The 20,870-nt window shown below is 42.5% G+C and overlaps 1 protein-coding gene across 2 annotated transcripts in view; it reads left to right on the forward strand.

The window, feature by feature from the left end:
* CPLX2 (complexin 2) overlaps window positions 1–20,870 on the forward strand; it is a 365,342-nt gene that overhangs the window by 310,539 nt on the left and 33,933 nt on the right. The gene's annotated exons all lie outside the window — the stretch shown is intronic.

The following is a 20,870-nucleotide window of genomic DNA, read 5'->3' on the forward strand; positions in this document are numbered from 1 at the left end:
AGAATACATTTTTGTTAATACTTTCTATTTTGTTAACAGCAGTTATTAACCCGGGCGAAGCCGGGTAGTACAGCTAGTATAATATATAGAATACACACATATTAATATTATTATTAATTATTATTATTACATACACATGCACAACCATGCATCTGTTATATATACACAGCACATACACACATATACAGAAACATATACACATACCAGTTAAGCAAGTTGAAGATGAAAAAGTCTTTAAAAGGTATAAAGTTAAACATGCCACATTTCCTTTGTATTTTAGGTAAAATCAAAAATGATTTTATATTTTAAAATTTACAAAAAGAAAAATATGCCAATGCACAAGTATGGGCACCCTTGGAAATGTGTGTGCTCATATAACTTTGACCAAGGTTTCAAACCTTAAATAACTTGTTAGGGTTATGGCTTGTTCACAATCAAAGTTAAGAAAGGCCAGGTAATGCAAATTTCACAGCTTTATAAAAACCCAGCCTCCTCTAACCTTGTGACAAAAAATAGCAGCCATGGGTTCTTCTAAGAGGCTGCCTAGCACTCTAAAAATGAAAATGATGGAGGCCCGCAAAGCAGGAGTAGGGAGTAGGAAGATAGGAAAGCATTTTCAAGTTACCCTTTCCTCAGTTAAAAATGTAATTTAAAAAATGACAGTTAACCAGCAGGTTTTTGTTATGTAATTTGAAGAAAGCATGCTTTAAGAGTTAAAACACTCTTATCACAAAGTGTTTTTGTTTACTTGCTATGCTAACTAAAGCTTCCTAGCTTTATCATCAGTCAAACCCAGCAGTGTGTGAACTCAGGTTTGATTTGCCATCTCTCTGTGATTAGCATCTTCTGTCTATAGAAATGTACACTGAAAGCCTGGTGTGGGTTGTGGCAGCTTATTAAGCTCTGGTACATGCTAAAGCTAAAATTTTTGCTTTTGTCAGAATGGCTGCAGTCATTAATTTAACTAATACATCATTGGATTCAAGATCTCTTGACCTACATCATGCTGCTCTCAGATGAGGTGACAAAAATCAGCTGTCAGAGTCCTTTTAACTGGAACAGTGCAGGTCAAGATAAGGTCTGGAAGGCCAAGCAAAATTTCTGTGAGAGCTGCTCGTAGGATTACTAAAAGCAAATCTGAACACCTGCCTAACTGCTAAAGAGTAGACCATTAGCAGACTCTAGAGTTGTGGTACATTGTTCTACTGTTCAGAGACACGTGTACAAATGTGGCCTTCATGAAAGAGTCATCAGAAGAAAACCTCTCCTGCGTCCTCACCATAAAATTTAGCATCAGAAGTATGCAAAAGAACATCTAAAGAAGCCTGATGAATTTTGAAAACAAGTCCGGTGGACCAGTAAGGTTAAAATAAAACTCTTTGGCCACAATGATTAAAGGTATGTGTGGAGATAAAAGGGCACAGAATTTAAGGAAAAGAATATCTCGCCAACCATTATGCATGGGGATAAATCAATCATGCTTTGGAGTTGTATTGCAGCCAACGGCATGGGGAACATTTCACGGGTAGAGGGATTAATGAATTCAATGAAATTTCAACAAATTCCTCATGCAAACATAACACCATCAGTGAAAAAGCTGAAGTTGAAAAGAGGATGGCTTCTACAAATGGATAATGATCCTTACATGTGTCAAAATCCTCTAAAGGTGCAGGCTGAAGGTCTTACAATGGCCATCACAGTCCCCTGATCTGAACATCATTGTAAATCTGTGGCTAGATCTCAAAAGAGCAGTGCATGCAAGACGACCCAGGAATCTCAAAGAACTGGGAGACTTTTCCAAGGAAACATAGATGAAAATCCCTCAAACAAGAATTGAAAGACTCTTGGCTGGCTACAAAAAGCATTTACAAGCTGTGATATTTACTAAAGGGTGTGCTACTAGGTACTGACTTTGCAGGGATCCCAAACTTTTGCATCAACCCATTTTCCTTTTTTATTGATTTTAACCTCTTCACGACACATGACTTACTGGGTATGTCATGGATCGTGTCAGGTTAATCCCTGCCTGCTGCCACCGGCAGCCGGCAGCGATCGCTGCACATGTCAGCTGATTTGAACAGCTGACATGTGCGGATATCAAACAAGAGGGGATTCGCTACCCACTCGTGCCTGTTAACCCTTTATAGCATGGTTCACTTACCCAGCTCCATCGGAGGTCACGTGATGTGATCACATGGGTCTGATAGTTGCCATGGTAGCACAGGGTCATGTGATGACTCCTGTAGCTATCATGAGTCAGTTCTTCTTACAGCCGGCAGAGGGCTGAGAGGAGAGATGCTTTTTCTACAAGAAAGAATCAGCTGATCCTTATAAAGAAAAAAGGTAAAAGTTTTAAAAAATTAAAAAAAAACAAAAAAAAAATAAAAGTTCAAATCACCCCCCATTCGCCCCATTAAAATTTAAAGGGTTACAAACAATTAAAAAATTACACACATTTTATATCACCGCATTCAGAAATGCGCAATTTATAAAAATAGAAAATCAACTAATCTGATCGGTAAATGGCATAGCAGCAAAAAACTTCCAAACACCAAAATTATGGATTTTGGTTGCCGGGAATTTTATGCAAAATGCGATAACAGGCGATCAAAATGTAGCATCTGCACAAAATGGTACCGTTAAAAACATCAGTTCAAGATATAAAAAAAATAAGCTATCACTGAGCCATAGGTCCTGAAAAATGAAAACGCTAAGGATCATGGAAAATGGCGCAAAAAGTGTGCCTTTTTTTGGACAAACTTCTGAATTTTTTTTAAGCCCTTTGATAAATGTGAACCTATACATGTTTGGTATCTATGAACTTGTACCGACCTGAGGCATCACACATCAGTTTTACCATATATTGAACACTGTCAATAAACGATCCCAAAAACAATCATGCAATCGCACTTTTTTTGCAATTCTTTTGCACTTGGAATTTTTTTTCCGTTTTCCAGTACACTATATGACATAAATATATGATTTAATTTAAAAGTACAACTTGTCCCGCAGAAAATAATCCCTTACATGGCAAGATTGACTGAAAAATAAAAAAAATTATGGCTCTCGGAAGAAGGGGAGCGAAGAAACCCACCAGAAAAATGGAAAATTGTCTGGGGGTAAAGGGACAAAAATGTAAAAGATGAAAATATTTTTTTCTAAAATACAAATAGAAAGTGTACATAAAATGCATTATCTTAACGTTATGCCATTTAGAGATCATTTCATCTTAAACTTGCTTAACTGTTCATAATAACAGTAATTTTGACCAGACGTGCCCAAACTGTAACATGCCACTGTATAAAGGCACATACACACGTGTGCACAGGTAGATACACACTTGCCATCCAGTTAAAACTAGAAGTTTATTTATTTATTAATTTATATACACACTATTTAAAAAAGACACATCTGCATGTTTTTCTCACTATCTGACATGCAATCAGAAAAAAAACATTTCCCGTTTTAGGTCAATTAGGAACCAAAATTATTTATATTTGCTAAATGCCAGAATAATGAGAGAGAGAATATTTTAAGGCATTTTTATTACTTTCTGTAAAGTTAAAAGTTTACATACATTTCATTAGTATTTGCTAACATTTCCCTTAAATTGTATTTGGGTCAAACGTTTTGAATATCCTTCCACAAGCTTCTCACAATAGTTGGTAGGAATTTGAGCCCCTTCCTCCTGAGAGAACTGATGTAACTGAGCCATGTTTTAGGTCGCCTTGCTTGTATCTGCCTTTTTAACTCTGCCTATAAATTTTCAATAGGATTAAGATCAGGACTTTGTGATGGCCACTCCAAAACATTGAGTTTTGTTGTCCTTAAGCCATTTTGTAATACGTTTGGCAGTATGCTTGGGGTTATTGTCCATTTTGAAGACCCATTTCTGCCCAAGCTTTAAATTTCTGGCTGATGTTTTGAGATGTTGCTTCAGTATTGCCATATAATCTTATTTCCTCACGATGCCATCTATTTCGTGAAGTGCACCAGTCCCTCCTGCAGCAAAACAACCCCACAACATGATGCTGATACCCCTTTGTTTCACAGTCGGGATGCTGTTCTTAGGCTTCAAAGCTTCTCCCTTTTCCTCCAAACATAACAATGGTCATTTTTGCCAAACAGTTCAATTTTAGTTTTGATCAGACACAGGACATGTCTTAAAAAATGAAGGTCTTTGTTCCTGTGTGCATTTGCAAACATTAATCTGTTTTTTTATGTTTCTTTTGAGTAATGGCTTCTTCCTGGCACAGTGGCCTTTCAGCCTAGGCACCTTAAGGTATCTGGAAATTGCACCCAAAGATGAACCAGACTTTTCACAATTCTCTTCCTGAGATCTTGGCTGATTTCTATTGACTTTCCCATGTTGCTACACAAAGAAGCAGTGTGTTTCATGTGTGCATTAGAATACATCCATAAGTGTGTCTCAGATATTGCCAATAAACCAGAAATCAGAAGCTTCCAAAAACAGGGCATCATCAGATGGGCTGTTCCATATCGTGTAAAGGCACAATACTCTTATTTTATCTGCCATTATTCTGACATTTGGCAAATATTAATAATTGTGGTAATCCTATTTGACCCAACACGGGAAAGGTTTAATCTGATTTCATGTCAATGAGGAAAAACTTGCATATGGGTCTTTTTTAGATAGTGTGTGCAAACTTCTGTTTTCAACTGTATGTAATATTTATACACAGGCACATACACACATATACAATATACAAGCAGTATAGATTGTATGTAGAAACAAACATCCAACAATTATGCACTTCTCTGTTTGTTCATAAGTTGCAACAGACCTCATGGCATTTGTGTCCTGTGCGTCTTCTCCTTCTGTGTTCTGTGTGGCCAGGAGTAGTGGATTGGCTGTGGAGCTGTAAAACTTTCGTCTTTCTGCTGTACCCTCAGCTCTTCCTTCCTATTCTGCAGGCCTGTTCTCATTTTTTGCTGCTGATTAGTGATGAGCGAGTACTAAAAAGCTCGGGTGCTCGAAGCTCGGGCCGAGCCTCCCAAGATACTCGTGTACTCGGGCCGAGCAACGAGCCCAATGTTATCCTATGGGAGACCCGAGTATTTTTGTGAAATGACCCCCCGGCAGCATGGAGAAACCCTAAAAATGTCACAAAAGTCTCAGAAGAGTGCTCAAATGACATGGCAACAGCATGGGGAAGACCCCTTGAAGCATTTATCACTGAAAAGTGACAGCTGTGAACAATTTTGTCCGCGTTTTACGCCATTTTTACGGACTCACCAGAAAACCTTCCAAAATGACCCCAAAATGATTTTTCATGGCGGAAATGTTAAGGGCACATACCCAATAGTGAGATAGAGCTGGTGTATGTTACTTTTTGAGATTAATACATGAAAGATTTTACGTGAAAACATTGTGTGGCACTCCGATGTCCCTGAGAAGAGACGTACATGAAGGCCTCTTGAGTCTAATGTGCCCATTTTGAGGAAGTGAGTCTTTGTAGTATTTTCCTTTGCCAGGGCAGTCCAAAATTGTGAGGTTCACCAATGCCCCTGCATACAGACGTGCATGAGGGCCTGTAAACCTGAAGTGCCCATTGTAAGGAAGTGGGTCTATTGTAGTATAGCCCTTAGGCAGGGCAGCCAAAAATTGGGAGGCTCCACGTTGTCCCTGGGTAGAGACGTGCATGAGGGCCTCAAAACATTAAGTGTCCATTGTCAGGAAGTGGGTGTATTATAGTATAGCCCTTAGGCAGGGCAGCCAAAAATTGGGAGGCTCCACATTGTCCCTGGATAGAGACGTGCATGATGGCCTGTAAACCTGAAGTGCCCATTGTAAGGAAGTGGGTCTATTGTAGTATAGCCCTTAGGCAGGGCAGCCAAAAATTGGGAGGCTCCACATTGTCCCTGGATAGAGACGTGCATGATGGCCTGTAAACCTGAAGTGCCCATTGTAAGGAAGTGGGTCTATTTTAGTATAGCCCTTTGCCAGGGCAGCCAAAAATTGGGAGGCTCCACGTTGTCCCTGGATAGAGACGTGCATGATGGCCTGTAAACCTGAAGTGCCCATTGTAAGGAAGTGGGTCTATTGTAGTATAGCCCTTAGGCAGGGCAGCCAAAAATTGGGAGGCTCCACATTGTCCCTGGATAGAGACGTGCATGATGGCCTGTAAACCTGAAGTGCCCATTGTCAGGAAGTGGGTGTATTATAGTATAGCCCTTAGGCAGGGCAGCCAAAAATTGGGAGGCTCCACATTGTCCCTGGATAGAGACGTGCATGATAGCCTGTAAACCTGAAGTGCCCATTGTAAGGAAGTGGGTCTATTGCAGTATAGCCCTTAGGCAGGGCAGCCAAAAATTGGGAGGCTCCACATTGTCCCTGGATAGAGACGTGCATGATGGCCTGTAAACCTGAAGTGCCCATTGTAAGGAAGTGGGTCTATTGTAGTATAGCCCTTAGGCAGGGCAGCCAAAAATTGGGAGGCTCCACATTGTCCCTGGATAGAGACGTGCATGATGGCCTGTAAACCTGAAGTGCCCATTGTAAGGAAGTGGGTCTATTGTAGTATAGCCCTTAGGCAGGGCAGCCAAAAATTGGGAGGCTCCACATTGTCCCTGGATAGAGACGTGCATGATGGCCTGTAAACCTGAAGTGCCCATTGTAAGGAAGTGGGTCTATTTTAGTATAGCCCTTTGCCAGGGCAGCCAAAAATTGGGAGGCTCCACGTTGTCCCTGGATAGAGACGTGCATGATGGCCTGTAAACCTGAAGTGCCCATTGTAAGGGAAGTGGGTCTATTGTAGTATAGCCCTTAGGCAGGGCAGCCAAAAATTGGGAGGCTCCACGTTGTCCCTGGGTAGAGACGTGCATGAGGGCCTCAAAACATTAAGTGTCCATTGTCAGGAAGTGGGTGTATTATAGTATAGCCCTTAGGCAGGGCAGCCAAAAATTGGGAGGCTCCACATTGTCCCTGGATAGAGACGTGCATGATGGCATGTAAACCTGAAGTGCCCATTGTAAGGAAGTGGGTCTATTGTAGTATAGCCCTTAGGCAGGGCAGCCAAAAATTGCGAGGCTCCACGTTGTCCCTGGGTAGAGACGTGCATGAGGGCCTCAAAACATTAAGTGTCCATTGTCAGGAAGTGGGTGTATTATGGTATAGCCCTTAGGCAGGGCAGCCAAAAATTGGGAGGCTCCACATTGTCCCTGGGTAGAGACGTGCATGAGGGCCTCAAAACATTGTTCCCATTGCAAAGGAGCGGGTCTCCTGTCGTTGTAATGTCCATTCTGCAAAGAATGGGCGAAAAAATTTACCACTGGGGGTATACCTGAAACAAAGGCCTAAGTATTGCAATTTGTAATGGTCATCATCATGGTGGCGCATGAGGAGAAGGAGGAGCAGTCCAGTGATTATCCAAAGTCCAGAAGTGTGTACCCATGGGTGAGTGGAGGTACATGGCAAACTTTAAATTCCGCTCTCATTTGCTGGTGGTGTGGTGAAGTCTGGCCCAATCCAACCCTTGTTCATCTTGATCAGAGTCAGCCTGTCAGCATTTTCAGTTGACAGGCGGGTGCGTTTATCTGTAATGATTCCACCTGCGGCACTAAAAACACGCTCTGACAAAACGCTAGCAGCAGGGCAGGCCAGGACTTCCAAGGCGTACAGAGCCAATTCATGCCACGTGTCCAGCTTGGATACCCAATAATTGTAAGGCACAGAGGAATGTCGGAGTACAGTTGTTCGATCTGCAAGGTACTCCTTCAGCATCTGGGCAAACTTAGGATTTCTTGTGGCACTACCCCGCACCTCAGGGGCTGTGGTACGTGAGGGGCTGAGAAAACTGTCCCACATCTTAAAGACTGTTCCCCTACCTCTGGCGGATTGGACTTGTGCCTCTCTCGGCTGTACGCCTCGGTTGTCCACTGATTCCTGACCTATGCCGCTAGCGTTTTGTGAGGGGAATGCTTTGCCTACTTCCGTGACTATGGCCTTCCGGAACTGCTGCATTTTGGTTGACCTCTCCTCCACGGGAATAAGAGACAAAAAGTTCTCCTTGTAGCGTGGGTCTAACAGTGTTACCAACCAGTAATGATTGTCGGCCAAGATGTTCTTAACGCGAGGGTCACGAGACAGGCAGCTTACCATAAAGTCAGCCATGTGCGCCAGACTCTTAACAGCCAGGACTTCAGTAGCCTGACCAACAAGATGACTGAACATGCTGTCCTCCTCCTCCTCCTCCTCCTCCTCCTCCTCCTCCTCATCTACCCTGTCCTCTGGCCAGCCACGCTGAACCGAGGATATGACTGGTGTGCATGTCATATCCTCAATTTGGCCGGAGAGTTGCTCCATGTCTTCATCCTCCTCCTCGTCATAGTCCTCCACTGCACGTTGTGATGAGACGAGGCTGGGCTGTGTGTTATCACCCACACCCACTACTGTTTCTTGCTGCAACTCATCGCGCTCCGCCTGCAATGCATCATGTTTGTTTTTCAGCAGAGACCGTTTTAGAAGGCAGAGTAGCGGTATGGTGACGCTAATAATGGCGTCATCACCACTCACCATCTTGGTGGAGTCCTCAAAGTTTTGGAGGATGGTACATAGGTCTGACATCCATCTCCACTCCTCAGGTATATGTGTGGAGTTTGACCCATTTCCCGATGGCTTAGGTGATGCAGGTACTCAACAACTGCCCTCTTCTGCTCACATATCCTGACCAACATGTGCAGAGTTGAATTCCAACGCGTGGGGACATCACACACCAGTCTGTGAGCCGGAAGATGCAAACTGCGCTGAAAGCCGGCAAGGCCGGCTGAAGCAGTAGGTGACTTTCGAAAATGTGCAGACAGGCGGCGAACTTTTACCAGCAGATCAGACAGCTCTGGGTATGACTTTAGAAACCGCTGAACCACGAGGTTGAGCACATGGGCCACGCATGGAACATGTGTCAGCTGGCCTCGCCTCAAAGCCGCCACCAGGTTCCGGCCATTGTCACACACGACCTTTCCTGGCTTTAGGTTCAGAGGTGTGAGCCAGTGATCTGCCTGCTGTTTCAGAGCTGTCCACAGCTCTTCTGCATTGTGGGGTTTGTCACCTATGCAGATTAGCTTCAGCACAGCCTGTTGCCGCTTCGCCGAGGCAGTGCTGCAGTGCTTCCAGCTTGTGACTGGTGTGGAGGGTACAGTGGAAGAGCATGACATTCCGGAGCTGTAGAGTGTGGGTGAAACACTGACTGAGGTAGGGCCTGCAAACCTTGGTGTGGGAAGGACGTGTTCCGTCCCTCGCTCAGACTGGGTCCCAGCTTCCACAATATTAACCCAGTGTGCCGTCAACGAGATGTAGCGGCCTTGCCCACAAGCACTTGTCCACGTGTCTGTGGTTAGGTGGACCTTGGGTGAAACAGCGTTGTTCAGGGCACGTGTGATGTTTTGTGACACGTGGTTATGCAACGCGGGGACGGCACACCGGGAGAAATAGTGGCGGCTGGGGACCGAGTAACGTGGGACAGCTGCCGCCATCAGGTCACGGAATGCTTCTGTCTCCACCAGCCTAAAAGGCAACATTTCCAGCGCAAGCAGTCGCGAAATGTTAGCATTTAGAACTGTGGCATGTGGGGTGTTGGCAGTGTATTTGCGCCTGCGTTCAAAGGTTTGCTGAATGGATAACTGAACGCTGCGGTGGGACAAGGACGTGCTTGATGATGGTGTTCCTTCTGCGTAGGCAACTGCAGGTGCAGGAGTGGAGGAGGCTTGTTCGCAGGCAGCATGGACAGGGGATTGGCTCGCATGCACAACCAGCGAAGACGTAGCAGTGACATCAGCAAGCACTGCTCCTCGACTCTGTTGTACTTCCCACAAAGTCGGGTGCTTGGCTGACATGTGCCTGATCATGCTGGTGGTGGTCAGGCTGCTAGTTTTGGTACCCCTGCTGATGCTGGCACGGCAGGTGTTGCAAATGGCCTTTTTTGAATCATCTGGATCCAACTTAAAAAACTGCCAGACTCGGGAAGACCTAACATTTGTACAGGCACCTTGTGTCGTCGTGTTGTTCCGGGGAACGGTTGCCTGACTTCTGCCTGGGGCCACCACCCTGCTTCTTACTGCCTGTTGTGATGCTACGCCTCCCTCCCCCTGTGCACTGCTGTCCTCGCTCTGCATATCCTCCTGCCAGGTTGGGTCAGTTACTGGATCATCCACCACGTCGTCTTCCTCTTCCGCACCCTGCTCCTCCTCCTGACTTCCTGACAATTGTGTCTCATCATCGTCCACCAGTTGTTGAGACACGTTGCCAACTTCGTGAGAACGTGGCTGCTCAAATATTTGGCCATCTGTACAGACGATCTCCTCATGACCCACTTCAATATGAGCTGGCGAGAGGCCAGAATGTGTGAATGGAAACGTGAAGAGCTCTTCCGAGTGTCCAAGTGTGGGATCATTAATGTCCGAGGAGGACGTGTACTCAGCCTGGTGGTAGGAAGGAGGATCAGGTTCAGAAATGTGCGGTGCAGTATCACGGCTACTGACACTTGACCGTGTGGAAGACAGAGTGTTTGTGGTGGTGCCAATCTGACTGGAAGCATTATCTGCTATCCAACTAACAACCTGTTGACACTGGTCTTGGTTCAAGAGCGGTGTACTGCTGCGGTCCCCAAGAATTTGGGACAGGACGTGCGAGCGACTAGATGTGGCCCTTTGTTGTGGCGAAATTAGAGCTTGCCCACGACCTCGGCCTCTGCCTGCACCACCATCACGTCCACTTCCTTGTTCCTTGCCAATGCCCTTGCGCATTTTGCAATGCTGTGCACTGCTGACGTGTATATTCACTACTTGTGCGTTATATCAAAGTTTGTGGAAATTGCACACAAGTGCACCTGTACGCTGCCACCAACAGGCACACACGTGCGGTTTTAAAAACCAAGCACGGACGCAATAAGAACCTAACAGGTTTTTTTGGGGAGCGACAATTACAGACAAGTCAGACACTATCTGGACTGTTTTACACTGTGTACACCAGCCCCAGATATGATGAAGGCTGGTATACGGTCACCACTACCCTGCCTGCCTGCCTGCCTGTATACTGGTACAATAGTCCTGACAAGGACTCTTCTGGTCACTAGCCTGTATTCAGACCTGGCTATACCCTGCCTGTATATAGCAACAATAGTCCTGAGAAGGACTCTGCTACTGTACTCCGACCTGGCTATACCCTGCCTGCCTGTATACAACTAGACTAGTCCTGAGAAGGACTTTTGGTCACACTGTTTGCAGCCCTGCAACTGAAAAAGCTATAAAGGGCCGCAAAGCTTTCCCTGAATCAGCGACACTCTCCCTGCACTGACTGTCTGGATAGCTGTGAGCAGAGCACAGCGCGCCGGCCGGTATAAAGGCTCGGTCACGCTGTGCAGGCCGGCCAATCACTGCAATTCCACAACTAACAGGGCTGTGGCATTGCAGTGGTCTGCCAGCCAATCCCTGCATGAGGGCTGGCTCTCAAAAGAGCGCCAACATGCAGAAATGAAGACCACGAGTACAGCACGAGTATCGCGAGATTACTCGGTCCCCGCCGAGCAGCCCGAGTACAGCGATACTCGTGCGAGTACCGAGTAGTTACAAGCATGCTCGCTCATCACTACTGCTGATGCTTCAGCCAACATACTCTCCCTAGCAGTGAGTCTCAACCATCTTTTCCTCTGCGCTCTCACTCAGCTGGGAAGGAGCGTATTTTGTTGTAGAGCTTCAGGGGAGTTTTTCAATAGGAATGGCCTTTTACTGGTTCTGGGGCATATTGGGGGGATTGAGCAGTTTCCGGATGAACCTGTCCGACCCCAGCTATTTGCAATATGTAATATATTTCATAACCCTTTTCTAGTTGTAAGGGGCCCCTCTCCCCTCTGGGCCCTGGTGCAGCCGCACTGGCTATATACCCATCCTTGCCTTAAAGGGAACCTGTCAGGTTCATTATGCGCCCAGAACCACGAGAAGTTATGGGTGAATATTGATAAACCCTGCCTAACTGTCCCTGTATCTAGTAGCATAGACAAAGATATCTGTTTCTAAAAAATATTTTACCGTATTTTAATGAGCAAGGGGACTAGTCCCCTGGGCGTTACTTCCTGGGCCAGTCGCCCCCATTAGCATGTTAGTACGCCCCTGTGGGCATACTAACATGCTAATGAATACGCAGCATCAGAGGATGATCTCACTCACCTCTCTGCTGTCATCACATCCAACGCTGGATTTTGACTTAGTGCACATGACCCCAAAGGTTCGGTCATGTGCACTACTTCAGTTTGAAGCCAGGACGTGTACACCCAGCTTCATAGTGCCCATGACCGAAATGACAGGTAGGCAGGAATTAGCAATATGCACCCAGAACTGCTTGTAGTTCTGAGTGCATATTGAACCTCACAGGTTCCCTTTAACTGTTCAACTACACAAATGGCTGCGTCTGCCATTATTTTGATACCTATTTAATAATTATGTATCCTTCACCATATAACATGCCTTATGGGCCATGTGTATCATTCTTATACTTGATCTATCATCTATCAATGTAGCAGTCTATTGTATTCTCTTGGCTAAATGTGCCACGTTACAAATTAAACCCTGTAAAAATCTAGCAAATATTGTTTGTTATTAAATATTTTATGGAAAAAAAGAATTATTGTACCTGGCCTGAGCCTCTTGTGCTGTACGTGAGGTTGCCAAGTCATCATTTAATTATTGACACAAATAAATTATTCATATTGTGATTGGTCGGACTTTGTGTCTTACCTTGTTTTAATTAGTAGCACAACTTGCGTTTCAGTCTTGCTTTGGATAGGAATTGGCAGCCCTAGATGCTGACAAATCCAAACTGTAAGAGCAGATGTGAGGTAGTCATATAGAGACATACAGACTTACATTCTATGGTAAATTTATTCTTTTTCTAGTTACAAATAAATGGTGTGTAATCTGGTGTGCACAAACTATGTATACTGTGCATATGTAAAAACCAACACACCTTTATAATAAAAATATACTTAATACATTACATTTATGAAATCATTTACAGTGTAATACTAAAAATCTGTAAATACATCACATCCTTTCTCAATTTTTTATGATATATATTCTTCCATTGCTATAGCAAGATGATGATACATAATGTAAATACCAACTGTAATTTATAAAGGACCTATCAGTTGCTCAAAAATGTTCTGTTCAATATCTTGTAAAAACTTTTGACCTCCAGTCATTCTGCCACTTGCTGTCACTCCATTTAAGAAATATTCACATTTGTTGCTTTTGGAGCGTAGTATGTGAAATTTCTACTTCCAGGCCAAGTGGGTATTGCTTCACAGAGTCTTCTCTGGGAGCATGCACTTTCAGACCTTACAGACATTGCCAATGACAATTCAGCAGCTAATCTGTGTCTGGCAGTCTCAGACTTTGCCGATCTGTGATTGACAGCACCAGCAAAGGGACTCTAAAGAAACATCTAGTGTGTCTGCAATGAGAGATTTCACATACTGCACTGAAATCTCTCTGCATTGGAGTGACACTTTAAAAAACAAAAAAATTCTAAACATTTTTTGAGGTGTTTTGCATATCAGAATGGCCATTCTCATATCTGACCAGTAGCCTTGTCAAGGCAACCTGATTTTACTGGGTCCTACTCTATGTTACAACCTCTTTCATGGTTTAAAAACCACATATATTTGGGAAAACAGAGACCCACCATTAAAGGATAAAAACACCTGGAAGCACAGTCAGTCAAATGGACATAATCCACACACATTATATACAGGCAAAAAAGAAAGACTTGCAATTAAAAAAAAAAGCATAAAAAAATAAAATGTAAATATTTTTTGATGTGTTTTGCATATCAGAATGGCCGTGCTCATACCTGCCCAGTAGCCACACCATGGCAACCTCATTGTACCGGGTCCCCCCTCTATATAACTACCTCTTTCATAGTCCCAAATATTTGTGGTTTTATATATATGTGGTTGTCTGATATGCAAAACACCTCAAAAAATATTTAGAATTTTTTTTTATTAATTGCAGGTTTGGCATGTAAGTCTTTCTATTTTTTTCTGTATATAATGTGTGTGGATTATGTCCATTTGACTGACGGTGCTTCCAGGCCCTCCTTCCCCAGGCCCTCCTTCAGCATTAGCCACGTGTTTTTATCCTTTAATGGTGTGTCTCTCTTTTCCCAAATATATGTGCTTTTTAAACCATGAAAGAGGTAGTAATATGGAGTACGACCCAGTACAATGAAGTTGCCATGACGTGGCTACTGGGCAGGTACGAGAATGGCCATTCTGATATGCAAAACACCTCAAATAATATTTAGAATTTATTTTTTGGCTTTTTTTTTTATTGCAAGCTGTGGCATGTAATTCTTTCCTTTTTTTTGTCTGTATATTGGAGTGATACTACACATAACAGGAAAGAGTGTCATTATCAGAGGCGCTCAGGGACGTTTATGACATTTAATTCCGTATTTTTCATCATATGATATGTCCTCTTTAAATGTAGAAAGTAGGAAAACAATGCATAATACACTGCAGACATCATCTAACCTTTCAAACCTCACAATCTGGCCCACACATCTATAACACTGTACAATAAGTCATTAGTTTAGCAACAGCTGATAGATGGAAGTAGCTCCTGCTGTTTCTAGATTCTCCTGCTGGTTTGTATGTGCTCAGAGTGAAATTTAAAATGAATAGTGAGTATAAAGGGAACAGTAAAGGAACAAATATAGTTATAGCATCCATTAGGCATTGATCGCGTGTGCTGCAAGTTGAATGCAACAGCTGTTGTGCAAGGCCTGGACAATGACAGGAATTGTGATCAAGATAAACAAATGAAAGATGAATACAAACCATTCTATAAAGTGCCTCTGGGTGCAGGATTTAGATGTACCTGGGTTTATATTGTCATTGTCTCATATGTTGTATGTAGTAAAGAAAAAGAGCTATCTCTGTGTATTACACTACAGGAAAGTGGAACAACAAATATTTACCTCTTTTCCTTTAACCCTTTCACAACCTTTGACGTAAATTTATATCATTGTCGGATAAGGGTTCAAGAACTATGCCGTTAATTTATCTCATGGCAGTCGCACAGCTATGCCAGCAAGATGACTGCCAGGAATTCTGTGTAAGTGATAGCCACGCTCCGGCTGTAACAGCCGGTGATGGTCCCCTTGCTGTCCATGGCTTTTTAATCCCCTAAATGCCGCAATCAATATTGATCTCATGATTTAGGGGGCATTCCCTCTCCCACCGAATCATAACTCCCGCAACGTGATGATCGGGGCCCGATTGTTTCCATGGTAACCCAAGGTCAAATGTTGACCTCTGGTTTACCTGGCTTTTGTGACCTATTAGTCCATGCAAGCAGCATGGTCTAACAGGCGTTCTGTCAGTTCAACACTGAGAAGTATAATCCATTGCAATATTTGTGCATTGCAATGGATTATACCAGTGATCAGAGTAATAAAAGTTAAAGTCCCATATAGGGACTAAGTAAACGAGTAAAAAAGTGAAAATAAAATTGTAAAAATCTGAAAAAGAAATCAGAAAATAAAGAGCAAAAATAATGGAAAAAAAATATCAATAAAAATGTATATTTATGCAAAAACTAAAATTAACAAAAAAGTATGCATATTTGGTATTGCCGCTTCCAGAGCAACCTGATCTATAAAACCGTTACACTAGTTAACTCCTTCAGTGAACACCGTAAAAGATAAACTTAAAAAAGTAGCAAAATGTCTGACTTTTCATCATACAGCTGTTAAAAAACACTGAAATAAAAGTGATCAAAAAGTAATATATAAATAAAAATGGTATCACTGAAAATGTCATCTTGTCCTGCAAAAAACAAGCCACCATATAGCTCTCTCCGGGTTGGGATGTGAATAAATGCGCAACATACAATACAAGGGCAAATGTTTTCAGTCGCTACCATAGAGGAAATAAGCCCATGGGAAAGAAAAAATGTTAATGACACTATGCATGTCAGGGAAAGGGTTTATGCACCTGAGGAAGGGGACGATCCATCCCTGAAACTCGTATTGCCATTAAAATGTGATAATTCTAGTGGGCTTATCTCCTCTATCACAGTTTGTGAATACATCTGCCATTTTTTTCACGTGTTGTTCAGTAGGAATAAAATTGACCACACAATTTGTTGTGTAATTTTTCTTGAGTGTGCCAATACCTTCCATGTTATCGGAAACTACTTTTGAGGTACAGTGTAAGGTGAAAAGGGAACAAGCACCATATTGAACTTCAGAATTTTATGGAATAGTTTGCGGGTGCTATGTCACATTAGCAGAGCCCCTGAGGTGCCAGAACATCAGAAATCCCCAAATGACCCCGTTTTACAAACTGCACCCCTCAATGAATGGAGGGGACATTTAGATATGGGAGTGCAGATTTTGCTGGCTTTCTTTTTGGAGGGGAGCCATAGCAGTTTTCCAGAGCCTTTGTGCTACCAGTAATGTGGAAGCCCCTAATATTTCCATTAACAGATGACGGACCTGAGTGGGGACTTGTTCTTTTGTGGATTGAGTTTAATGCTATTGATGGCAATTTGGGGTACAGAACATTTTTGGATCAGTTGACTTTAATCTTGTGCTCTATGTTGAGTACCTACATCGGGGTTTCCATCTATATCTCTCATTCACTATTGAGGCAGCAGAGTTAAGGGTGCTTTACACGCTGCGACATCACTAGCGATCTCGTTAGCAATGTGACACGCCAGATTGCAGATAAGATTTGCAGAGATCGCACATAGGTCATTTTTTATATAGCGCCGGTCACATGTGCGATCTCGGCAAATCGTATGTGCGATCTGGCATGTTGCATCACTAACGAGATCGCTAGTGATGTCGCAGCATGTAAAGTACCCTTTACTCCGTACTCCCTTTGGCCTCTGTTCAGTGGTGTCTGTATTTTCAAACGTGCAAAAAACTGTTGTTGACCACTATTTTGTACCCACCTAAAAAGACTCGTAATAAGATGGACACTGCCAGACCAAAGTGACTCCCTCTGTCTCATTTCAGTGAATTTTCTGTTGGAAATGTTGTCTGAATAACGTTTTTCAGAGATTTACAAGTAAATCTTGATGTAAGTCCTCATCGTAGAGCGTAGAATAAATGAGAGCAGCGACTTTTTGCAATCATTTGGAGGCAGGCTTGATAGGGCTAATTTATTTTGCAGGTCAGTACCATTACAGTGATTCCATTTTTATATTTTTTTTAGGTTTGTCTACTATCACACTATAAAAGTCCATCTTAAAAAATAAGGGTTTTTTTCATCATTGAATTTTGATGGCTATTGTTTTTTTTTATTTTTCTGCCGACAGTCATTTCAGAACTTGTTTTTGCAGATGACTTGGAGTTTTTATTGGTACCATTTTGAGCCACATAATGTTTTTCTGTTCTCCTTTTTGAGAGGTTGTGAGGCAAAAGCAAGAAAAAAAGCAATCCAGGAATCGTTTTTTTTATATTGTTTTTGCGACGTTCAACGTGTCATAAAACTGATAAAACATCTTTATTCTCCAGATCAGTACAATTACAGTCATACCACATTGCTCTTTTTATGTTTTAAAACTTTTAGACCATAAAAACTATTTTTATAGAAAAAATAATTTGTTTTGTACTGCTGTATTCTGAGAGCTATAACTTTATTTTTGCACTGACTGAGCTGTTTGGTAACTTTTTTTTTTGCGGGACAAGATAACATTTTCAGCAATACTATTTTTATTTGCATTCGACTTTTTGATCATATTTTATTCCACTTTTTTGTGATATGATGAAAAACATAGGGGTTTTTTTTTGTCATGTTTTCTATTTTATTTTTACAGTGTTCACCGAAGGAGTTAACTAGTGTTACATTTTTGTAGATCGGATTATTCCGGATGTGGCAATGCCAAGTATTATTTATATGTATATATTTATTGGTGCATTTTTTTTTAATTTGTTAGCTCTTTCTTTTGTGATTTTTTTAAAACATATTTTTTACAATTTGTTTTACTTTTTTTTTACTTAGTCCCTCTCTGGCACATTAACTTTTGGTACATTGATTGCTGTTATAATGGATTATAGCTCTCAGTTTTACATTGACACAAGCCTCTGAGATTATTATCTTGGTATGATCTCAGAGGTTTGCAGTAGCTGGGTGACCCAGAGGTCATCATAATGTCGTCATGATTACCTCGGATTACCATGGCAGTGATTGGGCCCCCGTGATCACATTGCGGGGGTCCCAATCGCTTGGGAGATGGAGCACACGCCCTCTCATGGCCCTAAAAGCTGCGATCACTATTGAGTGGGTTAAACAGCCAGGGGCAGTGCGGGCAGTGCTCTTGGCTGTGAGAACTGGGGCTCAGCTGTCAGGGTAAGCTGAGCTCCCGGCAGCATCGCAGGGACACAGCTCCTGTGCCTGCGTGATCACCAAGCCGTGCCCAGTACGTTATAGGTCGAGAACCCCTATCTGACATGACGTACTAAATACGTCATATGTGCGAAAGGGGTTAATAATTTTGTGTAATATAGCTATCTGGTTTTAGGGCATAAAACTTAAAAATTCGAAAATTGCTAAATTTTCAGTATTTTCATGAATAAACACAAATAATATTGACCAAAATTTACCACTAACAGTATAATTTGTCACAAAAAAAGTCACATAGTTACTGGCATCCATTGAATTGTTTCAGGCTTATTACTTCACAAAGTAACATTGGTCAGAATTGTCAAATTTAACCTGGTAAAGGAGGTGAAAATAGACTGGGTGGTGAAGGGGTTAAAGTTCCTAAATGTAAAACTATTCCATACGCACATATTTATGATGTGTACATAGTAAGAGATTTTTATGTCTGTCACAAATCCGAAGCAAATCTTGTATGTATTACATGCAGATTTTGTTATGGATAGTGACTTGATTTGCAGGGGTTTCACCCCAAACATTGCAAAAGGTCCAAATCCAAAGTGTTTCCGCAAAAGATTTATTTAAGAATATAAATTCTACTGTAAATCCCACTTAATTCTATTGGTTTTGCTTAAGGAAAATATTTATAGAAGTAGACCTGCTGTTCAATATGGGGCAGAGTGGGAGACCATTGATTAACAAAACTATGTGATTACAGTAGTTTCCAGCAGTGTGAAGAATTGTGCTAACTGGGAAGCAGGACTGAAAAATGTTATGCCTGCTATTTGGCATGTAAATGTAGGCGGGTGTCCTACGGATAGTACCCCTCCCCCCCCCAAAGATGCCAGATGTTATATTCTGTAAGTGTATTTTTTCTGTTGTTTGGACTGTGCCTTTTTATGCTTTTAGTGTATTATATGTAAGTGTTCCTTTGGTTTATGTCACAGTCCTGCTAGCTACCACTAGATGGCACTGGACGCTCTTATGCTATGAGGGGGTTCAATAGAAGGTACAGTGGCAGGACTGCAAGGTTTAAGGAAGACTACCCGGCCCACGGTTTAGGGGAATCTAGGAGGTAGGCTTTCCTCGTTTTAGGTAGTATGTATTAGAGATGAAGACAGCAAGTAGTAGAACGTGCAGAGTGGTGTGGTGGATGAAAAACAGGCAGAAGATTGGGCAGGAGGAAGATAGAAGCTGGTGACTTACAGCAGGTTGTTACAAAGCAGTTTCAGGGTGATTGATCAGCAGCGCCTCCAAGGTCAGCAGTCAGACTGAAGTACTGTAGCAAACAATAGGAGCCAAAAGGCCACCGTTATTGCTAGTTCTGGGATCTTCGGATGCAAACCCAGGGTAGCTTATCCCTAGGAGAAGTCACTTGCCTTAGACCCAGAGTAGAGAATCTGTATACTCCCAAGAGCCGGTTGGACTCTGTGTGTAGCCGGTATGGGAAGAGCCGTGTTACATTGTGTTACTATGCCTGTCAAGAATGTGTACCTCTCCACCGGAGAAGATTGTCGGTATTACAGTAAAGTTAAAGTGTTTTCTAGCAGTATGTTTGTGTGTCTTCTGGATGGAGACCGATAGCCTGCAATCTGAGCTCGCAGCCCTCAGGTAACCACACGACACCAGCCCCATCACACACTCCAACCTTTGTTCATGTAGTGCGTTGGGCAGTAGAACAACTACAACCCCAGGCCTCGTCCAACGCCCAGACTGACCCTAGGTAAATACAGTGACCGGAGGCCAGAAAGGCTTCACAAAAGTGCTGCACCCATTGGTCTAAGAGCACTGTGAAGATTTTACTTTCCATGTGGATGCACTATATCACCAACAGTAGATTTTCTAAGACCCCAACTAAAAGTTTTCTTAAACTGTTCTGTTTGTATGTCACATTTTAAAATAAAATGGGTTTTTTTATGACATTCCTATAAAGTCACAACAAGAAATAATTTGATATTTAAAAAGCAATATAATAAATATTAACAGTTATTGCCTGTCAAAAAACTTTTACCATATGCTGTTTGTTTAAAAAAAAAAAAAAAAAAGGGATTCACTTATGCCACCCCAGATGCAGCGCTGCTATCTCCGTCTCTATTATTTGGCTAGCAGTGACGTCACATAAACAATGCTGAAGTAGATGATGGAGCTCAGCAGCTCATGCTGTCTACATGAGCAGAACCACTGAGCTCAGTGACTGGCTGCAGTGCTGTTAACATAACGTTACTGCTGCAGCCAAACAGCAACAATCAGGGCAGCAGTGGAGATATAGAACAGAATCCTGTGAAGGAAAAATCAAGCAGTTTGTTTTTGATAATGAATTGAGCATATAGGAAAACGATTTTTGAAAGGGGACTTCCCATTTAAAGGGAATCTGTCAGCAAGTTTTTGCTACCTTTTTGAAGACCAGCATCATGTACGCAAATAGATCCTGAATCTAACAATGTTTTACTTAGATTACTAGGTGTAGCC

The sequence above is a fragment of the Anomaloglossus baeobatrachus genome, chromosome 4, assembly GCF_048569485.1.
Source record: "Anomaloglossus baeobatrachus isolate aAnoBae1 chromosome 4, aAnoBae1.hap1, whole genome shotgun sequence".
NCBI lineage: Eukaryota > Metazoa > Chordata > Amphibia > Anura > Aromobatidae > Anomaloglossus > Anomaloglossus baeobatrachus.